Genomic DNA, 23,817 nt, shown 5'->3' on the forward strand with positions numbered 1-23,817 from the left:
CCCTTCCTCTGGGTTCCCGAACTGTCCCCGTGCCTCATCTACCAGCTTCTCACAGCAACAATTCACAAGGGCTCAACCCCATCGGTTATCTAACTAACTCACCAACTCCTAACTTATCCTTAGCCATATTGCGGTTGGAAGGATTAGGTCAATTTCAAAATCGAATGACCTCACCGGGAATCGAACCCGGGACCTTCTGACTTGTATAGCATAATGCCTCAACCAACAACGCTACCGCGTGCCCCGTCAAATAAGGGTGCCTAAAGAAATCTGAGAAAGTAAGCCAGAATGTAGAAGAAAGGTCGTAAGGCCCACACTTAGAAGACTGGCTGATTTAGAGAATTATTTACGAGAAACTTAATCAAATATATGGAGGGAAATTATAAGTAATAGAGAAAAATGCACATCTGTCCTGAAGGAAGCGAAAGGTCCTTAGAGGACGTTAGAACCAAGGAGTGATTAACTGAAGGCATTACTGGGACTGCATCCTTCCGTTGCGTCTGTATGTTTTGTAGTCTGTACAGCGTGTTTCAATGCAGCCTCTTCATTGTGCGGACCACATATTGCGACATATAGGCACTTCTCTTGGAGATTATGTGCTTAGTCATAACGCATTTAGCAGCTTAGCTATCGACCTTGCCCAGGGCTCCATGTCCACTCCATGTCATTCAATATTCACAGCCAGAAACACAGTGTTAATCCCCTTTGTATAGAACCATATTATGACAGTTCAATTCCCTTTCTGTTTAGTTCTAATAAGCTGGTAGGAAGGTGTAAAAGTGATTTCAGATTTTAAATTCTCAGAAGTTATCGGAAAGTAAATATTCTGTATTAAATAAGCATGATTTACTGTACAGTTCCAAAACTGTTGATAAGAAAGAGATATCACGTAATGTTTCTAATGCCGGTATTTATTGTTCAATTGACAGAATTGGTACAGTTTTCCTATCATAATATATTTTCGAAAATTCCATCAACATCAGTGCAGTTTGCAACTCATGTGAGGACATGGCGTGTTGCTCGTCTGTACAGTGGAATAGCTGTATCTCGGAAACCGTTCGAAATGGGACACATGTCCATATACACTTTTTTTGCTTAGAATGACCGATAGTATGACATTTCAAAGTATTGACATTTCCTCCTCAGAGGCAAAGGACGTTCCGGACCAACATATTGCTTCCATCTTCAAGATCGAATAGTAGGCCAAGCATGACGAAGGTAACTGAAGATGGAGATGACATTCATCCCGAAACGTCCGTTGACTTTCACCATACTGCACTGCGTTATATCCCAGAAGATCGGATTCTTAATAACCACCGCTGTGAGAACGTCAGCTCCTACATATCTTAAGGTTATCCTTGCATCCCCGTCCCAGGAGTCAGAATAGCTCAGTCGGTATAAGGACAGGGTTGGAGAGCAGGTGTTCGATTTCTGGCAGGTACAAGATTTGTCTCTTCTCCACAGCATGCAGACCGGTTCTAGGACCCACCCAGCCTCCTATCCAATGTGTAACGGGGGGTCTTTTCCCGAGGGTGAAGCGCCCGAGGCGTGAAGTTGACCACTGACCTCCATCTAGTGCCGAGGTCATGAATTTTGGACGTGTACCTCCACTCCCAAATGGCATAGCGCTTAATTAATTAAGCACACAGAGAACTTTACCTTAATTTGCCCCTACCCAGTTTTTGATAATTTTTCAATATGTTTCCCCTCAATCCGTGTCTCCCCAGCATTTCATCGTCCTGACAGTGCTGGGCGAACTGTAGAAGCGCATCTCAGTACGGAATGCGTACACTTCGTTTGCAGACTCGTGTAATGTAAGTTACCGTCTCATAGTTGAAGAACAAAACAGATTTCTGGTCTGATTGTAATGCTTCATTGACTTCATGTTGTTGCTATGTTGTGAATGCAAAGGTGGCACATGCAGCAGCTGCAGGTATGCAGGCAGGGGAACTGGCAAGTCGAATTAAGGTCGAGTACAACCCGGTTGGACTAAATATCACTCGAGTGTTGCTGTAACATACAGGCTTAAGTGTGGAAGAGTGCCACAACCTACACACCGCGCTTGCGCAACTTGTTGCCACTCTTCGGATCCGTGTTGCCGTCTCCAAGTATGAGAGAGAAAGAGATGATAAATCGAAGAGGACGGTGAAGTTCTGTTCTTTGTTTTGGGTTAGGATTTCTTTCTTTGGAAAGAGGGAAAGTGAGTTAGGTAGGAACGCAAATGTCTAACGTAAACCAAGAAAAGAGAGACAAAGAAAGAAAGGAAGAACAGTGGAAAGATGAAGGGTAGGAAGAGCAAAAAAGAGATAAAGTATATAAGGAAGAAAGGGAAATAAAGAATAAAAAGTGGAAAACAGGAAAGCAAAAAATACATAAAAATTGAAGGATAAAAATATGGGTGGAAAAGGAAAGAAACAAACCAGGAAGAACAATAATTCTCAGAAGAAACAGAAAAATGAAAGAAAGGGAAAAGAGGGTGGAATCTGAAACAACAAAATAAAGGCAGGAAGGACAAAAAATTGTTAAAAAACGAGAGAGGAAGAAGAAACAAAAAAGCAATTATGTAATTAGCATAAATAGGAGAGAATTGTGGACGGACGAGGAAAGAAAGAAAGAAGAAAGTGCGGGAGAAGAAGAAATAATTCTCTTAAGAAATGAAAGATAGAAATAGAAAAAAAAGGTACAATGAAAAATAACATAGGAAAGGCGGAAATATAAATAATGAGAGATTAGCGAAGAAATAATATAGAAATATTAAGATGAAAACCAACGTAAAGAAAGTGGCTTAAAGAGAAAGAAATAAGGAAAACCAAAGGAAAGAGGGACTAGCTACAGTGTAAGTGCGTGTGGGAGGTAACTTTTACATGATGGATAAGAGTACGCCGTCGGTTTGTTCCCTTGCGCACCGTCCAGACGGCCGCTTCCCGGCGCTGGGCGGCATCACACCGCCTCGCTTCCCCGCTCACTTGGGCCAGCAGGCCGGCCGGCCGGGCCTACCGACTCCTTACCAGAGTGGGATGTGTCGTTTGGAACTGGTTACATTCACACATCATGGACTTATCTCCATTTGTGGCACACACATTTTCTGGGCCACCAGGACTCGTTCGCCACTCAGCATTGATTATTCTTTTTCCGGGTTTTCCAACATCTTCCTTTCCTTGCGGTCTCTCTCTCTCTTCTGAGTTGTATTCCTCTAACTAACCACACGGAGCAGTCCTTTTTGAGAAGCTGATAGTCACTTAGCTAGTTAAGGAATACCCTCCATTTTATGGAACCCAAAGTTTCACTGCCGTACCCAAAAGAGCACGTCACTCGTACCTATCTTGAGCCAGGTTAATCCAATCCACACCTTCTAATACTATTTTCTTAGGACATGATCGGTCACTATGTTGGGAACCCCTAATGTTTGTCTTCTTGGCATATGACACCGTGTAGTGTGGTAAATGTTCACGGACGTTCCGGAGAAATGTCCTCCTGTCTGTAACTTTGAACCGCATTCTTCTACATATTGTATGTTCCAGAGCAACGTCACGCTACACGGCGTCACATCCCGGAAGTCAGCATTATTCTTTGTCACACCCGTGAGAACACTAGATCTCACACCGTCATTGTAATTATTTCAATGTATTCATTATCCCTTCCTGGCGATCTAACGATAGCGCGAGGAAAATCATTTTATCTGTGTTTTTAGCCTACTTTCCTTATTTGGGGGGGGGGGAGAACGGGCCGGCATTGTAGCGCTGTATACACATGCAGTTACTTCTCATTCAGATTTTTAAAACTTTCTGTAGGAACAAGAAGAAGAAGAGACTGTATTCCAGAACTCGGACCGTTTGTGAAGTAGACACTGGGAACAATAATTGGCGCGCTATACTGACATACTGACCCTGATTTCAGTAACAAGGGAAATCTGAGGGGCTCTGGCGATGTATCTAGTACACTCTGCTCCGAGTCAACAAAACGATAAAACACTTGAGACTACTATATATATATTTAAATTTATTTCGCTACAAGAACTTAAATGTTCATGTATGGTTTTTGACTTCTGGTGCAGTAACTTTAACACTAATGATTACATGGGATTTCGTTTGGCCTTACTGTTTAATGTGTTATGAAACATTTAATATCTGATTTTATATACTCGGTACACTGACAGGCGATTTATATAAATATATGTGTATACTTACGAAACCTGTCCGACTTAAATTAAATATAATATTGTCTTTTATTAAATTAATATTCTTTGTAATTTATTTGTTTTTAATATGTATATTTCCACTTTATGATGTTCATTTATTTGTCGATACATGTCGTAGAAATAAACATAATTTATATCCTGCGAGTACAATGGAACGGAGACACTTCAGCTTCACTGTATAGTTACATGAGGGAAGGCAAGCTAACGAGGAGCCAACAAACTACTGCCTAACATCAGTACGTGTGTAATACGCATGCGTAGTTCTATATAGTTTGTTTAAAGGCGTTTACAGTTCTGTTTCATAGTTCATTTTAAGGCGCTTAGAATTCTTGGACCATGGAGGGATGAAGTGATAAGAGGTTGGACAAAACTACATAATGAGGAACTTCATAACTTGTTCTCTTCTCCAAGTATAATTAGGATGGCCAAATCAAGGAGGATGAGGTGGGCAGGGCATGTAGCACGAATGTGGGAGAAGAAAAATGCATATAGGATATTGGTGGAAAAGCCAGACGAAAAGAGACCACTAGGAAGATAAAGGCGTAGGGGGGTGGACAGTATTAAAATATCTTAGAGGGACAAGGTGGGACAGTAAGGATTGGATTGACCTGACTTAGGATAGGGACCAGTGGAGGGCTCTTGCGAACACGGTAATGAACCTTCGGGTTCCGTAAAATGCTGGGAAGTTCTTGAGTAGCTGCAGAATTGGCAGTTTCTCAAGAAGGGCTCAGCTCCATGAGTGCCTGTACTTCCGTAGTTTTTGCGGTTTATTTAAGATGCTTAGTGTTCATTTTAGTTAAACACAGTTACGTTTCTTACATGGATTTTGTTTTTTATTTAACGGATATATTAAATATACCATCTATGAATGTTGTATAGATAGTTAATAAAACACAGTAGGACTTTAATGGGACACAAGAAAATGCAAAGGGTAAGGATTATTTAACTAAGTTCGTAGTACTTCATTTCTAGTTTATTTATATTACTTCATAGCTTTTATAATTTATTTATTTCTGGTACTCATTTCTGTTAGAGGCTGAGTCGACCCCAGGGCCATAGTGCGGCTGGAATGATTAGATCAATTGAAAAAAAAAAAATCCACCTCATTGGAATTCGATCCCGCGACCTTCGGGCCTGTAGCATAGTGCCTCAACCAACTACGCTACCGCGTGCCCCTACATTATTTTTCCTTTTAATTTGCTTGGTGGGGGGTGGAGTCCAACTGGATCCTCTCGGCACGGCGGCCACTGATTCGCCTATTGTAGCCTGCCCCGGTTGATTATGATGATGGAGAATTTGGTGGATTGAAGATTGACAGGGGAAAACGAAGTACTCGCAGAAAACCTACCCCAACGCCACTATGTCCACCACAAATCCCACTTGACCAGACCCGGGATCTGGGAAGCCAGCGACTAACCGCTTGAGCTATGGCGCGGCGGTGCCCCTACGCTACTTCGTAGCCTTTAGAATTCATTTAACGGTGCTACCAGCATCAGACTTGTCGTCACTTGAATAGTGAACTGGGGCGAAAGTGGGAAGAAAATGGTACTGCGTATTTCAAGGACTGTCCCGTTGAAATTCGTGTTTCAGTACGAGGGTCCTTATAAAGTGAAACTTTCTGACATCCAGGGGGATGACCTGTTTCACAGGATCTCGACAGTTCTATATAATCGGAACTTACTTCCGGTTCCAATAGTTGCCTAGTGCTCTTCTTGCCCTCTGTCTTCCCTTCACGGCTCTGGTAGTCCAACTTTCACAAAACCCGTGACTCACTTTTCTTTGTTGGTGTAAAAGAATAACTGAAACCGCCCTGCCGCCCCCTGAACATGTTTCGACCACGAGAAGAAAGTCCGCTCCGAAATTCAGTTACTGGACCGTCCTACTTGCGAGTGTGCCAGTTCTTGTGAGACTGACGTCGCAAGGTTGCAGCAGCAGTGGGAACTGGGTAGACCCCCCTGCTGCAAGCAAGAGTGGCCCAAATCCTTAACCCCGAGCAGGTTAGTGTAACGGTATCCGGGGGATGCTCGAGTCGAACCTCGTCCTAGGTGTTTCGTAGTTATCCTCAGTCCCTCCAGAAAAATCCCAGAATGCGAGTGGTATTTCAAATAGGCCACTGCAGCCTTCTTAAAAAATACTGATGTATGGCACCAGCTTAGTTACTCAGTCAGTTGCTTAGTTAGTTTGTTAGTCAGTCAGTATGACAGTCAATTAGTTATTTGCTTATTTAGTTAGTTAGTTGGTTACTCAGTCGGTTAGCTACTGTTTCAGTCATTAGTTTGTTAGTAAGTCAATCAGTTACCCAGTCAGTTGTTTAGTTAGCCAGTCAGACAGTCAGTATATCAGTCAATTAGATAGTTACTAAGTCAGTCAGTTCGTTAGTCTGTCAGTCATTAGTAAGACGGTCAGCTGTCAGCCAGCCAGTCAGTTGAATAGCTAGTATGTCAGTCATTAATTTGTTAGGGTATTAGTCGGCCGCGCCATAGCTCAAGCGATTAGTCACTGGCTTCCCACCGCGGCGGCCCGGGTTCGAGCTCGTGTCTGGTCAAGTAGGATTCGTTGTGGACAAAGTGGCGCTGTGGCGGGTTTTCTCCGAGTACTTCATTCCACCAAATTCTCCATCATCATAATCACACGGGGCAGGTACAATAGGCCGATCAGTGGCCGCCGTGCCGAGTCGACCCAACTGGACTCCACCCCCCCCACCCACTATTCGAATAAAAAATAATAGGGTATTAGTTACGAAAACCCGAATACATGACATTAGTTCTCCGGCACTTTCGGTTTTAGAAGTGATTCTGATGGTGTAATTTGGTTTAATCTGGCTCAGGCTCGTAATTCAGTGGTGGGCTGATGTAGAGTGGGGAATAAGCTATGTGTACATGTGTTGCCAACTTTAGCGGATAGAGGGTGTCGCGTGGTCAGTGCAACGAATCCCCACGGCCGTTAATTTCGCTTTTCTAGACCGGAGCCGCTACTTCTCAATTCAAGTAGTTCCTCAATTATCCTCACGAGAGCGAGTAGACCCCGTTCCAGACCCAATACTTCTCAGAAAATATGATAGCGCCGGGAATCGAACCCGGGACCTCTGAATCTGTAGCCATGAACTCTGACCACAAGATAACAGAATTAACTTCGCCGACAAGCGGCGGTCGCTCCACGAAGTTGTTTGTTTTTGTTTATACATGTCTTGACCATAACTTGAAAGCCCCAGGTAATGCCGTAAACAGATTCTCAAAGAACTCGTTTGTATAGTCGTGAGCAGGGGTCATAATCGCTTGGCGATTAGTTCACACGTTGCTAGTGTCATCCTGGACACGGCAGACCTGGAACAGAAGAGAGACGTCAGTCTCGAGGCATTGGCAATACAGGTTTCGAAAGAGTGTACTCATTTGTGTAGTACTCGTACAGTACACTTCCAGAGGTGCTCTTTGCAGTTGCGGCTTATCTTTAGTCCCTTTTTAACGACCGATTAGTTGTGATATACAGAGCTCGTCTGATGGTATTACTGCAGACTTGTAGTCTTGAAGTGTCAGGCTCAAATCTTGGCTGGGACCGCCAGTAATCGTCACTGAGGTTATCGTGGTTTCTGTCTGTCCCTGCAGACAAATTCTGAGGCAATACCTCTATTAAGTCATGATAGCTTCCTTTCGAATCCTTTCCCTTCATCAACAGTCTTACCATTCAGTGCTATATAAGTGAAACTTTCCACAAAAAAAAATCATTTTATGGCTTTAAATAAAATGGGGTTTATTATGGAGCGGTATAACTCAAAACTGGTGCACGCGGTAGCGTAGTTGAATGAAACACCATACTACAAGCCGGAAAGATGCGGGATCGATTCCCGATAAGGTCATTGGATTTCTTTCAATTGACCTAATCCTTCTGGCCGTACTATGGGCCTGGGATCGACTCAGCCTTTAACAGAAATGAGTACCAGGAATCTTCCTGGGGGTAAAGAGAGGCTGACGCGTAAGGCTGACAGTCTCACCGCCATCTGTGAGCCGACTGTCTGATAACGTGGGAGCCTCGACGTCTCACGACCATATGTGCCTCCACCGTCTCTTACAGGGATAGCCTCACCTTTTATACCTTTTTTTTCACTGATAATTGAAAAATTGCGACAAATTTTAGTGACAGTGAGTCACAAGGAAATTAACAGACAAATATCTACAGTGGTTAAGGAGCTGATAACCACACACAGAGGAACGCATGACCCATCCAAAAATTTGTGCAAGGGCCTATAAAATAAAACTTTATAAAAATTAATTCAACAGTTCTCGGCATGTGACATCGTAAGAAACAAGAAGTTCCAGAAAGAACTACCATAGCTGTGCAACCCTCAACTAACTGGTTTGCCCTAATTGTTTTCCTTATAACCACTTTGGACGGAGAGAATAGAAAACACCGCGTTTCAAACATTCTCTATTGTTGTAAGGCGTGTTTACCGATCATTTGCATAAAAATTGGAATGCATAACCCCGTTATTTTATTGTTGCTGTCGTTTCCTAGGAACAGCCGGTGTTTACAGAATCACCGTTTAGAAACAGGTTTATGTGCCACAATATTAAATAAGATCTCAGAGAAAGAGGATGGGATGGTATAGACCAAACCCATCTCGCCCAAGATCTAGAACCTTCGGGTTCCATAAAATGTTGGGGAGTTCTTTAATGTCTGAGTAACTTGCGGCTGAAGTTTCCCTCGGCTGCATACAGTTGCTTGTTAGCCGGGTAGATATATAGGTAAAGAATTGCTTGAAGACACTTTCCGGTACCTCTTTCCAGATTCCGTTATGCTTGGGCGGAATTACCTTCTGGCCCTCGCTGTGGTCTTCTTTACACGATCCTTGGCTTGGCCTTGACGTAATTCGACGCAAATAAGAAACGCCTGAAGGACGCCCGGTATCTAGAACAATTGCTTTTTTATGTCTTGCGTGAACGACGAACATAAAACGCATATAATGAAGACCATGTGTCTGTCCGTTCGTGTGTTTCAATTCCAGAACAGCTGGTCGAATTTTAATCAAATTTGATGCTAAGACATCGTTAAAATGGCTGCAAACCAGTTTGGTTGTTCATAAAATTCGGTGTTATGGAAATATTCGCAACACTGGACAAGGCGAACCCCGACGCAGGAAATATAAAAGGCTTAAATTTGGCGGCGGTCAAGCGTACGACCGTTCAAGTGATTAGACTGCCGTTGTAGTAAGAGCTACTAATGATAGGGCATGATCTGCTGAACTAAGCCTGGACTGACATAGGCCTTGTATATGTTGTATATACATACATTTAATAACATGGAAAATGTAAATTGTACATACTGAGAACAGACTTATTACTTTATAGACTGTATCCTGTTGTGTATATAATATTTCATTGTATATTATATACAATATTATATACAATGTATATTATATAATTGTATATTTAATATATTACGACCGTCGACACAACAAGTAATATGGGAATATCTTCAGTAAAGACAGTCGCTGTTGGTATATGTCTTACGTGTTTAATATAAACGTAACTGTGCTACATGTTTCGACTATATAATTAGGTCATCATCAGGCACATAACTGAAGTGATTAAAATATTGTTTATAACACGGATCCGTATTCTTTCAACTGATGGCTGCGTTGCTAGGGAATATACGTGTATATTTATATATTAGGTATCTATCTACAATTTAGTATACAATTCATTAACATGATAATGATTAAAACATAAAGATAAAAATATGAAAATAGAAATATTAAAAATATTAAAAGTATAAATAGCATAAGGATTAATTTTATGTTGTATTTAAAACTCGGGTTAGATGCTGTGCTTGGTCACGTGCAGTCTTCAATTTGCTTGTGTTGGTATGCTGAAAGGGGGGAAGGGGGGGTTGTGTTATATCTCGCTTGTTGTCATGCAGATCATGTACAATATTGTACGGTATAAAATCTTGTTGTTTCTTGCACTTCTCACTGGTACCCTAGATTATCGTGGAAGCTTAGATGTTTTAGAAATGTAGGTTTGAAGGTTGCCCCCTGTTTGATGTTTATGTAGTTGCACCGTGCAACTACGTAAACCTACTTTATCTTGGATATAGAGAACAAAGACATCGCGTCCCTCCGAAACGTCGGTAACGACCTACCCAACTAATCGGCGCTGCATCCCTGAATCCAATAATCTCTATAGTGAGATGTGATGCAGTATGGTGCGGTAGATTGTTGCCTACGTTTCGGATGAACCTACTTTATCTTGGATGTAGAGAATAAAGACAGCGTGCCTCCGAAACGTCGGTAACGATCTACCTAACTAATCGGTGCTACATCCCTGAAGCCAGTAATCTTTACAGTTGTAGCTGTGAGAATGTGAGGTCTCGAAGCAACTCTGTATTCCACAACATGGCGCTTCCTGTCGGACCTTAGAGCTCTTTATGATGCAGTTCCTCTGGCCTGCCGTGAGCCGTGCCGTAGAGACCTGTTCTCATAACAGTGGTTCTACAAGTGTAGCCCTTTCACACATGACCCCCTACAAATTACCAGGCTCTCCTTATGCTGGCCTACATTTCGTTCCTGCAGTTTCCACTTACACAGCTGAAATTGATCGGACAGCAATTCGAAACACTTCATATTGTCGCGGTAACTGTTACAGTTATTGTCTTCTGGCATGAGACGCCGTGTAGTCTGGGCAGATCGTTACCAACATTTCGGAACAATATACTGCCTTCATCTTCACAATAGATGAATAGTCTTCTACCCTGAACATGGAGACAGCAGGGTCCTCCGAAACGCTGATACCCATCTACAGAGATACACTGTAACGCATCCCAAAATACATTAGGCTTAATTTGTTGATTGTAAATACAGAGATAAACGCACTTGCAGGTATATTATTAAATTGATTTTTTTAATTGTATGCTATGAACAAAAATGATTTAATTACGAGTAAAAAGGTAAAGTTGTCCCTGTACTTAACTAAATAAGCACTATGCCATGTATGGTGGAGTGGATGTATTGATCCACATTTTCTTGACCCCGGCACTAGCTGGAGGTGAGTGGTCAGCTTCACGCCCAGGCTGCTTTACCCCCGGGGATAGAGCCCCCGGTACCCATTGGGTAGGAAGTTGGGCGGACCCCAGAGCCGGTCTGTATGAAGTGGAGAAGAGAAAATTCTTGGCCCTACCGGGACTCGAACTCCGACCCCTCGGTCGTCCAGCCCGTAGCCAGTCGCTATACTGACTGCGCTATCCCGGCTCCTAAGTACAAGTGATTATTACTATTATTTCTAAATATTTATAGTTTTCATTTCTCACTTACTTCTTGGCATTAATGTGTTTTTCCTCCAGTGCTTACCTTTAGTTACACTTTGACTTTATTTTGTGTTTGTCCATAATGTAATTACCTGTACCAACACTGTGCTGTGTCTGTAATTGGCCTTGTGGCTGTTGGCTCGGCACATAAATAATAAAGAATTGAATTGAATTATGTTACTGTACAGTCAGTGTTTACGTCGCTAGGACCTTTCCTGAGTCTCACCTCTGATCAGGTCATCTTCTGTTAGATCTTCGGCAATTTTTCTTCAAGGTCCATATTATGTTGCTCTCATGAAGATGATGTATCTTAGAGTTATATTTTACATTACGTGATAATTATATATACAAAGAGCCGTTTTAGATATATTATATAAAGTAGATTTCGGCTAATAGAGTGACAGGTTATTAGACCAGTGTGTACCAAAATAACCCTACAAAAAAAATTCCGGTGTTGACGGCTGGTAACTATATATAGGACCTAACTCAAAATTGCGTTACATTTGGTACACGAATAATTTTAAAATATGTATCACTGAGTATGTTGGTCTAGCAGTAACTCTGCATATGCTTTAATTCGAGAAATGCTCGGTTCGTATCTCGGCCAAGTCACGGACCATATTAACTAAGATTCCATGACTTTCCTCATACCCTCCCGACAAAGTGCGTGGATAATATTTGGATCAGGTCATAGCCTTTTCCATCCATACGCCATGCAGTGCATCACCCAAAGCAGCGTAACTGGGGTTACTGTAGGTCATACCGCCAACCACTTTAACGTCATTGACTAAGTAGGTTCTAAAGGGTTCTGGCGATGGTGTCTAACACAATGACTGGGTTTCTGTCACTTTGTCCGTCGTCCTGTATTCTAGAGATAAAACACGACGTTTCGGAAACCTGATTTCTTTCCGTTCTCAGGTGAGGGAGATTGAGGTTAACTCTTTCTAAAGGACCCAACTGAGTATGTGTTTTCTATTCTCTAGTATGAAACACGATGGAACAAGTCCAAAAACCCCACTAATTCTGAGTCATAGATTAGGTTTCCCTCGCATACAGAACTACAGTTATAGTTGCGTGTGTCTTTTCTATCTTGAAGTTTTCAGACAGCAGGCGTGAAGATAAAAGGTTCTGAACTGAATAACAGCAGTTATCACTCGAACTGATGTTCCTAATTTTCTCATAACTCAAATTTTGATTTATTAATTTGTTCCTAGGGACACTATGCTACAAGCTGGAAGGTCGTGGTTTCGGTTCCCTATAAGGTCATTGAATTTTTAAGTTGACCTAATCTTTCCAGCCGCACTATGGCACTGGGCTCAGCTCAGCCTCTAACATAAATGAGTACCAGGAATCTTCCTGGGGATAAAGTGCGGCCGGCCCGTAAGGCTGACAACCTCATCGCAATCTGTGAGCCGATTGGCTAGAGAAAATGGGGGGGACACGGCGTCTCACAACCCTATGGGCCTCCACGGCTTGTTACAGGGATAGGTTTACCTCTTTATTACTTTGTTCCTAACAAAATAACATATAATTTGTACTGTGAGCCACGTTTTGTGATATAACAGCGATTACAGCGCTTAATTACGCTGTCGTGATACCCAGCCTCTAGTTAAACAGTTTGAAACGCAACTCTCCGGACCCATATTGTAATTTGACCTTTAAATTTTCATGGGAAAGTAACATTACTGTAGAGTGATCAGATCACTTTGAATACCCCCTCTTCATTGGATCCATATTAATTTTGCGGGAAATACCAAGATGTAACGCTTCTGACTTATGTTCGAGAGGTTCTCGTTTCGTATCTCGGCGGATACACCGACATTGCTTAATATACGAGCATTATCTCAGCTGCAGAGATATATGGAGGCGTGGAGATATAGCTCCATGCATTCTTAACGTCGATTTTCTGTAGAGGTGGCTTAATGCCTTGATTCCTTTATCCCCTTGGAAAGAACCCCCCCCCCAGTACCAATTGGATAGGAGGATGGGTGGGCCCCAGAAATGGTCTTGACGCTGTAATGAAAAGAACTATCCCTTGTTCTTTCCTAAATTAAATCCTGATTTCTTGGTCATCCGGCCTTTAGCTTAGTCACTATAGTGACTGCGCTACCCTGGCCTCTATGACGATTCAATTGCAGGGCAGAAAATGCGAGAACTTTCTAGCCTGTATTTAATTTGCTTTATTTTTTTGTGTTGTGGTCTATCTTTCTTTCAGTATTCTTTGTGTAGTTTAGTGCTCTCTCCATGGAGCTGAGTTCTTAAGAAGCTAAGAGTTGCTCAGCTATTCAGGAATTGCGCAGCATTTAATGGAACCCGAAGATTCATTACCGTGTTCACACGAGCCTAACACTAGTCCCTGTCCTAAGCCAGATAAATCCAGTGCACAACTTTATATCCTATTTCTATACGATACACTTTAATATTATCTCCTCATCTACGCCAAGGTCTTCCTAGTGATCACTTCAGTTTCCAACCAAAACTTTCTACTTCAGTTCTCTTCTCTCCAACACGTGTTACACGCCCTGCCCATCTCATCCTCCTTGACTTTGGCGAGGGTTCAAGCTGTGAAGCTCCTCATTATGCAGTTTTCTCAAGCTTCCTGTTGTTCATCCTTCTTAGGATCAAACAGTCTCTTCAACATCCTGTTCTCAAACACCCTCAGCGTATGAAGAGCTTTATCTTCTGAGATATAACGCCGTGGGTGTGTAATTATCTCTTTATGAACCTCAATCCTACCCTTGGTCTACGTTATTCCCTTATTGTAAGACTAATTTTCACACTCATACAAAATCACAGGCAAAATTATATTTCTGTACATATTAGGTATCACAGGAGCCTATAGCATATTTGGAACTGATTTGCTGCAATTCATCTCTAAATGTTATTTAGTAGAGAAGGGGCCGGGATAGCTCAGTCGGTACAGTGACTGGATACGGGCTGGACAACCGATGGGTCTGAGTTCGAGTCCCGGTAGGGTCAAGAATTTTCTCCACGTCCAGACCGGCTCTATGGCCCACCCAACCTCCTATCAAATGAGCACCGGGGGTTCTTTCCCTGGGGGTAAAGCGGCCGGGGCGTGAAGCTGACTACTCTCCAACTAGTGCTGAGATGAAGAAAATGTGGGGGTATACATCCATTCCCACAAACGTCTTCATGGCGTAGTGCTTAATTAGTTAAGCATAGGGAGAACTTTACGTTTTTATTACTGTCAGATAGGTCCCCCCCCCCTTCTTTGTCCATACAAGTCTGTCGGTGTTGGCACGCTGCATATTCTTACTTCAGCCTCTGTTTGCTTTTGAATGTAGTCCTATGCTCTACAGTCCCGTCCTGCAACCAGCATCTACACGTCTTAACTATACGTATAACCTCAAAAACGAATGAGGGAGCCGCCCAGATGACAGAGGGCATGGCGTATGGCGGAATTATAACGGTAACTTCTCCACAGCTTCGGAATATCAGTAGTTTCATTAAAATAATAATTGTATTTAGTCCTTTGAAGACTAGGATGAAGCAGTTCTTGGATTCAATCCATGTGATACTTCTGTGAAATGCCCTTTTAATCTCTGTAAGAAAACCTGAAGATGATCTAATGAAGGCCGAAACATATCGGGGAGTTTGAAGTAAGCCAAAGGCGAAAATTCAACAGAAGTATTATACACTGTTTCAGGTGAGCGTATGTCGAGGAAACTAACCCTTAAATAAACGGAGTCTGGTCTAGTTGTTTTATACCCGTTTATTTGTATAATCGGTGCATATTAAGGACTATAAGTACCTCTTGTGAAATACTTAATCTGAGGCTTAAATACTAATAAAAGAACATGTCAGGGAGTGTAATGCTCCAGTGAGCATTCTCTAGGAATCTATTTCGAGTACAACTTTGTATTACATTTATGTGAGGCGCGTCACTAGGTCGGTTGGCTTATGCCTTTTGAGTCTTCTGGGCTCGTCTGAGTCGTTTAATAATATGATTGCCAGTTTATTTGGGTGTGCTGTGATCTTGTCTTTGTATTTACGGCTGATGTTTGTGGTTTCTTCCCGTACTGTGGCTATGCCTAGATCGGCATGTAGCAATCTGTTAGGGACGTACCACGGTGCATTGACTCTAGCGCGAAATACTTTATTTTGAAATCTCTGTAACATTGGATGTACTTGCAGTTCCCCATAATGGGCTTCAGTATTGTCTTGTATACTAGGAGTTTATTTTCGGTAGAAGTTCTTACTTTCTGCCAATTACCCAATGCATCTGACTAAATTTGGTGTCCAGTTGTTTCCTTTTGGCGACAATATGTGTGCGCCAGGTCAACCGCCTGTCCAGGTGAAGGCCTAAGTATTTGATGGATTCCTCTTGTGGTATGCATGTTCCGTTTAATAGTACCGGAGGGCAGGTTCCGTGCCTCAAAGCGAAGGTGATGTGCACGGATTTAGTTTCGTTGGCCTTAATTCTCCACTTCTTTGAATTGGTCTAAATGCGTTTGCAGTATCCGGGAAGCTTCAATAGGATACTCATGAGACGCTAGTATTGTTGTGTCGTCGGCATAGGTGGCAAGTATTGTTTGTCCGGTTTCTGGCAAGTCAGCCGTATATATGGAGTATTACATAAGCCCAAGGATACTTCCATGTGGAACTCCGGATAAGACAGGGTATAATTCGGTATAGACTTCGTCGTATTTAACTAACAAAGTTCTGTCAATAAGATAACACTTTAACAGAGAATACATTGGATGTGAAAGAACCTACTTAAGTTGGTCCAGTTATGATTTAATATGTATCCTCTCTGGAATTTGTATTATAGCTCCAAGTGTAGATAGATTTGATTGGCCACATTATCATGTGTTCATGTGTGGCTGCTGGATCAGCTAATGGTTAGCATTCTCCTGTAATCTGGTCTGTAGGAAAATATTCCTTTGTAAATAGGACCATCGAGCTCTGCGCCCAACTGCCTGCAGATGCTTTAGGGACTGTCTCCTGTAAACTAAGCAATTTTAGGAAAAAGGTTGCCGTCTTGTAATGCACTCAATTTCACCTGTTACATGACATGTTTCGGCAACATAGTGCTATCATCAGGTGTCCTAATTACGCTAATCTATTTCATTGCTTGCCTTTATAAAATTATTTAAAAAGTATTTAAAAAGTGTGTATTTGTCAACTATAATAAATTTACACACACTAAAACTTGTTAAGATTATTTATCTTATGTGTCTTAATTAAAACTTGCATGTGGTTCTTCCACTATGGGGGTCGTTTTTCTTATATTCTGTGTAAACCGTGTCTTGTGATGTGTGTTCCCTTCTTAGGTGCGAGTGTTGTCAAGATTAGCGTAATTAGGGCACCTGATGATGGCACTATGTTGCCGAAACATGTCGTGAAGTAACAGGTGAAATTGAGTATACTGCAAGACGGCAACTGTATACATATCATGGATGAAAATCAGTGCAACAGGACGCTAAAATACTACATTAGGAAAAAGGGTTCAGAAAGTGATAAATAAGATGACGTGAATTGTGGCGAGTATGTGAAGGGTGCATAAGTGTAATGAAATGGAATGAAGGGAAGGCCATGGTGAAATATGAGTGCATCAGTTCATGACAGTACGTATTTCGTTAGTGTTACTGTTTAGTGTATGGTATGCTTACTTTTTATTAATATTAATTTATATAATTGTAGAAAGCAGTCTTCTGGGATTTGGCACCGTGTATATGTGGTGTTATCCGACATTTCGGAGGAACGTATCGCCTCCATCTTCAGGGTAGAAAAAAAATATAAGAAGTCTGCAAGCGAAGAGACCGTGAGAACCGGTAAAAGCAGTCTGCTTTTAGCTGTAATTTTATTTGTATTGTTTACATTGTGTCTATCATGTCCTTTATTGTTTGTTTAGTTCTCTGTGCTGCGTTTTGTTTGAGCGTGCTGTGTTATTTTGTGTGATGTGTGTTATTGTAGAACCATTGCCACCGGGGAAGAAAACCATTTTCAGTTAAAAAGAATAATAATAATAGTATCTTTGGGTATTTGTACTTATCTCCATCATCATTATCTGTCCATATCATAATACCGCTTAAATGAGGAGGCGGGAGAACCCTAACATTAATTACATGTGTACATTTAATTACCCCACTGACACACTTTGACGAGTTTGGGACTTCCGTATAGTGAGTTATGTTATCTACCATATCGGCTGTGAAACGTCACTGGATGAAACTGAAAATAGTTCATTTATATGACGATAGATGTAGTAAACCTCATTCTGTGGTATATTTGAGATACGTATTTAATTTGAAATTATGGATTAATTTCGTGTAGAATTCTGAGTGCGATATATAGGATGTCAATGGGTTAAGGCGCAGTGTCAGCTAGTTGTAATACTGACCTGGCGACCTTCCTGACACTGACTCACTGCTGAAATATTTATGGATACTTTCTTCAGACCACATTCCATCCTGAGCCCAGGCACGTAACACTAAAAAATGAATAAGGCTGGTGTACCGGTGCGTTCTATGGTTTTATTCTGAAGGTTAACAGCTGTCCTGATTTAAGTAATGTAGTCACCGAAACGTCTGCAATATTGCACATCTCCTCCTTGGCACTACAGACCCAGTGGGCCAAGGCCTACCTCCATGAACTTCTCCGTTCACTTCGGTTTTTCTAGATCTTACACATTCGGTAGGACTCCTTTGGCGGGTGATCAGCTCGTCGCAAGGCCTCTACCTGTACACAAACACAGAAAAACGCACACACACAAACTAAACATCCATGCCCTGAGTGGGATTCAAACCCACGATCCCGGTTTCCAAGCGAGCGAAGACAGTACATGCCTCAGACCGCTCGGCTACCGTGACCGGCCAATATTGCACATATATCGGATAAATTAAATTATTTGGAACCTATGTCCTACTACTGGTGGGGATTATATACAGAAATGTTAGTGTGTAATTACCAGGCGTTGGGTTTATTGGACGCTTATAACTTTTGACTACGTTGTACAAATATCCATAACACATACTAGTCTTCTCAATTTGTTATAGCCTTCACTAAGCGTTGCTTGGTTACGGCTGCCAACAATGGAGACGCCTCGGCTTCCTCGCCCACACCTCTATGTCTGTGTTTCTATATGTGTATCCCCTTATCGATGTTAGGCAACGGGTCCGTAAAAATGTCATATCTATGCTAGGCAACAGCTCGATAAAATTGTTACCGCTGCAACAAATACACATGCAACAATAGAACTGTTAGACGCGTCTTTTTTCTATGTGGTCCATGTCCTGTCAAGGAAAGCAGACTGTTAATTCTTCCCAGAACTTTTTGTTTCTCATGTACGTGGTTTGTGAGGAACGTAAAGCAACGTGTAAGGATACATTTCTATTACATTTGATAATATTGTACGTGTGTGTACAGATTAACGTTTGTCTTTAAACTGAAACGTAATTGATATTCCAATGCATGCAGTGGCGTTACAGTATAAAATGCCACACAAAATAATTATATGACGCAGTGCTTATGGCCAAGGGCTGTTCTGCTGGACGGTGGACGAGATGACCCTCTGACACACTTTCAGCGCTCGTAACGTCTTCTTCCGCTTCAGTTGGGTTTCTTTCTTTTTTTTTTTTTACATTGCTTTCGTTTTAAAGAAATCGTCTCCAAACTTCGAAAGGAGATTGTCAGACTAAACTGGAGTAATCACGACTATTTTATCATGTGCTTGGACACAGAGGTCCGTGTTCGGTTCCTGTCGCTACTAGATTTTCTTAGAAATAGTGGGCCTTGAACGGGGTCCACTCAGCCTCTTGAGGATAATTGAGGAGCTCTTTGAAGGAAACAGCGGCCCCGGTCTAGAAAACCGAAATTAACGACCGTGGGGATTCGTTGCGCTGACCACGCGACACCCTCTGTCCCCTAAAATTGGCAGTAACTTCGCCGACAAGCGGCGCTCGCTCGGTCGGTATAGTTCGCTTGTTACGCGCGCATTCGTTGCGGCGGGGAAGAATTTACCGAGCCGTTGCCCAGAAACGGTCGTTGTTTACGGAGTCATCGCTTAGCAACGGGCCTATACGCCACAATACTTTTATTCACAGTGCCATAAATGCCTCTCCTACTCCCTCCCCCCAATCTCCTGTCCATTGGGTACTGGAGTTCTTTCACTGGAGGTAGAGCGGCCGGAAGTTGAAGCTGATCACTCACTTGCAGCTAATATCATATTTAATATCTGTGGAGCTATGCTTCAGCTCCCCCATGGAGTGAGCAACTTTGACTCTTTTGTTTTTATCTTTTATGCAGGCCAATTCGCTCGCCGAAACTTGTGTACACCTGTCCTGATTCTGAGGAATGGTCAAGCGTGTCTGGCTGTTCATTAACTAATGGACAGCAACCAGCTGTTCTGTTGAGTGCTACCATTTCCGTTTTGTTCTCATTCTTAAATACTCCTTTTACCCACTTCATTGATGCCCCAAGTTCTTCTCCATTCAGTGCCTTCGGCCATCCTCATGAAACTGGTTTATAGACCACTTCCTTAGAGCAGGCCTGGCATTTTATTGTCAACGCTTTTAAATGACAAAATATTTAACCCTAATTGTGTTGAATTTGCCGGTCATGGTAGCCGAGCGGTCTAAGGCATGCACTGTCTTCACTCTGAAGCCGGGGTCATCCCATACAAGGCATGGATGCTTGATGTGTTTGCGCGTTTATTCTGTGTGTATGTTGTCCTGTGTTCAGGTGGAGGCCTCGCGACGAACTGATCACCCGTCCAAGGAGTCCTACCGTCTGTAAAATGATCATGAAACTGAGAAATCAGCCCTGTGCTCCAAAGTGAGTGCAAGATGAGGAGAGGAGGACTTTGAAGTTCGCCCTAGCCACAGGCTGGACGGTCGGAGTTCGATGCCTGGCAGGGGCAAGAGATTCCCCCCCCCCCACAGCATCCAGGCTTGCTCTAGGGCCCACGCAACCTACTGCCCAATGGGTACCCGGTCTCTTTCCCCGGGGATAAGGCGGTGAGGCGTGAAGCTGATCACTAGTGCCGAGGTTAAGACTTCTGGAGCTATGCCTCCACTCCCACCTAAGTCTTTATGGCGTGTTGCCTAGTTAATTAAGCAGAGGGACAACTCCACCTTTGAGGTTCTCACTGTTGTATCGTTAAAGATTTCTGTCATGTAGAGTGTGACGCCATGTAGTCCTGTTATAGTTCAAGAAGCTGGTTGCTTGCTCCGAGCTTCTTGCTAGTCACTTCGACCCTGAAGATGGAGGCAATATGTTCCTTCGAAATGTCAGCCTACTTCTGCCAAAGTGCATAGCATCACATTACGAAAGTTACTCCTCTCCTTAAAAGCTGCAGGAAGTTTCTTTTTCTTTTGTGGAGGCATCATTTTATGATCTGTACGGTATGAAGGAGACATAGAAAGCAGTAAATTATTTTGTTTTATTCTTCTCCCCTTCTTTCCTTTCCTTTTCATCGTCCATGTCTTCTTATTATTCTTTTAATTCTCCTCCGAAAAGGGTAAATTCATCTCTTCACTTATGTGAGTACCACACTTTAAAAACGTTTGGGAGTTCTTAGGTGAACTTCATGCATACCCTCACCACTAAATTGAGATGCGTGGTCACCTTCACACTCCGTCTGCTTTATCCCCGGTACTCACTGAATAGGAAGCTTGATGGGCTAGATGGGCTAGATGCTACGGAGTTAAAAAAAGTACTATTGTTCTTTAATCAGCCCGTAACCTAGACACTATATTGACTGAGCTATCCCGGCACACATTTCCCCTCCTTTTTATTCTTCTCCCTGCTTTTCCATATTCTTTATTTTCACACATCTCTCTCTACACCTTTCTTTCCTTTCTTACTCTTTTCGAGTCATCTTTTACGGAATACGCTGTGACGTAGAATTAGAACATTTTTCTCCCGGCCCCAGAATTGGGAGTGGTAATTTTGATCCTAGCCTACATCACTGTGGAATTCTTCGCGTTCCGTGCATCCACCTTGGCCTTCATTCTTGACCGCAAAGAAGGCTTACGCAAGTTGACCGAGCTCGGATATACAGGTACAATCAACATGCCAGCAACCTGAATGTACTCCTGTTCAACATCGTGCGTTCAACCCAGAACAAATCTAGGACAGTCAACTTGACGTCATGGCTGGGGAAAATGTTACTGCCGCCATCTATTGGCAGAGAGACCAACTACTTAAACGCCAGTCCTCGTTTTAGTTTGTGATTTGCCCACAAGATAGCCTATGATCATGTTATTGTATTTAAATCGGTATAGTACATAATGTCCCTGTCAAACCTTCCTCATTTCAAACCACCAGTGTAGGACTCTTGACAGATAAAATGATGCAGTTTGTGGCATTAGGAACAGAAACCCAAAGAGTTCAATTATTTGATGTGAAGTTACTGTTGTCTGTTATGCGGCGTTGCAGTCGCTAAAAAGAAAATGTTGCCTCCTGAGCGGCGGGCGAAGATTGTGTTGTGGTATACGGAAACAAAGTCTTCAGTAAAGCTCTTGGTGTGTACAGGGAGGCAGTGCACCACACAAGAAGACTAAGATTGAAGACTGAAATTCTACCCTGGCTTCTCCCTGATATAAGTCTGTAATGTTACCACTACACCAACCTGCTTGTCGCACTGGTAATTGTACGTATTTCCCTTAATTCCTAAAGGAGATAAAAGTTGTCCTTGTGCAGCAGTTCATGACATGTGGGAGAGTGGAGATATAGCTCCATACTGTCGTAACTTCTAAATCAGATGGAGGTTCGTGGTCAGGTTCATATTTCGGCCGTTTTAACCCCAGGGGGGAAAAGTCCGTAGTGCCCAGTGAATAAGAAACTAAGTGGGCACTAGAGCTGGCATCAACGCGGTTCCTTGGTCCCAGCCAGTAGCCTAGTCACTGTACTGACTGAGCTATCTGGGATCGTTGTACGTATGTCTCTGCCTTCTTAATTGTCTTTCCTTGGTACGGAATAAGTAGAAAGGCGGTAATGGTAATGGTAGTACTATTATACCAGATGTGAGGTTCCCTCTATAGCGAAAGTTAATGTTGTGATCCTGTGGGTTATGACACGGTGTATTTAGGTAGGAACCTACTTTGCCAAGAACATAATGCCTCCAATGTTGAGAAGAGGTACCTTATGTGCAGTTTACAGAAATGATTCCTCTTCACTTTCAGGGAACTGTCTAGGTGTAACGAAAACCATACCACTTATAACAATTAACGAGTATCATGATGATATTATATCTAATAATATTAATAATAATAATAATAATAATAATAATAATAATAATAATAATAATAGTTGTATTAATAATAGCAGATATGTATTTGTTTTCCTTTATTAAACAAATAAATTACAACAACAAAATACTTAAAACCTTAACAATATACAGTCACGTTAAGGAAACAAACTGTTTGAATAACGACAGAATCCATACATTAGTATAACCATAATAAATTCATAGGCTTATGGTTATATATAAATCAGAAGGCTGGTTGATCATGATTTTAATTAAAATGAATATCTATAATTGTTCATGGGTGGACTTTGACAATCTAAGAGACCAAAGTTGTGTATAAACATTCATAAAAGAAACTACTTGCAAATAAGCAGAATTGTAGGTCAGTATTACAGAAAGTTAATTTCACTGTACAAATATAGAAAGGATATCCTGTTTGAGGTAAATATACCATTTACCCTAAAAGGAGCTCTAAATTAGAATGAGGTAAATGCAGTATTACGGACAGCTGAAATGCCCTGCAATGTATAAGCATCACGTGAGCAGCCTTTATTAAAAAGAAGACATTTGAAAGGCGAACGAGCAAATGCTGCACCTAGAATAACCAGCAAGCCATCAAGTGGCGCCTTTGTCGGTGTTCCCACGAACTCATTGCATCTGACGCGGAGAGAACTTACAAATAGAGAAATGATCATGTATAGAAGGGAAAAGACGTATTTTTTTGGCTTAATCAAGTACAACGAAATGAAGACGTATGGATAAGTGGAGTTACAGCCCAACACATTCTTTACTTCCGTATTATATAGAGTGGTTGGTTACACTACTACCGCTTTATCCCCTCTACCGACTGGATAGCAGGCTGACTGTGCCCCAAAATCCAGTCTGGACGCTGTAGAGAGAGAACAGTCTCTTGCCTCTGCCTGCAATCCAGTTTGATTCCCCAGTTTCCCAGGCCGTAACCTATTCACTATACTGACTGACCTAATTCGCCTCTGCTTACCATGTGTAGACTGTAGTGTTATTTAATGGCGGCGTTTCAATTACTTGTGTTTGCAGCGTCAAATGAAATGTTGAGCGGAACATGAATGTCAACTGAATTAGAATAAAAAAA

The 23,817-nt window shown here is 42.1% G+C and overlaps 1 protein-coding gene across 1 annotated transcript in view; it reads left to right on the forward strand.

The window, feature by feature from the left end:
* LOC111873806 (zinc finger protein 271) overlaps window positions 1-23,817 on the forward strand; it is a 179,658-nt gene that overhangs the window by 128,932 nt on the left and 26,909 nt on the right. The gene's annotated exons all lie outside the window — the stretch shown is intronic.

Source organism: Cryptotermes secundus, unplaced genomic scaffold (assembly GCF_002891405.2).
Source record: "Cryptotermes secundus unplaced genomic scaffold, Csec_1.0 scaffold215, whole genome shotgun sequence".
NCBI lineage: Eukaryota > Metazoa > Arthropoda > Insecta > Blattodea > Kalotermitidae > Cryptotermes > Cryptotermes secundus.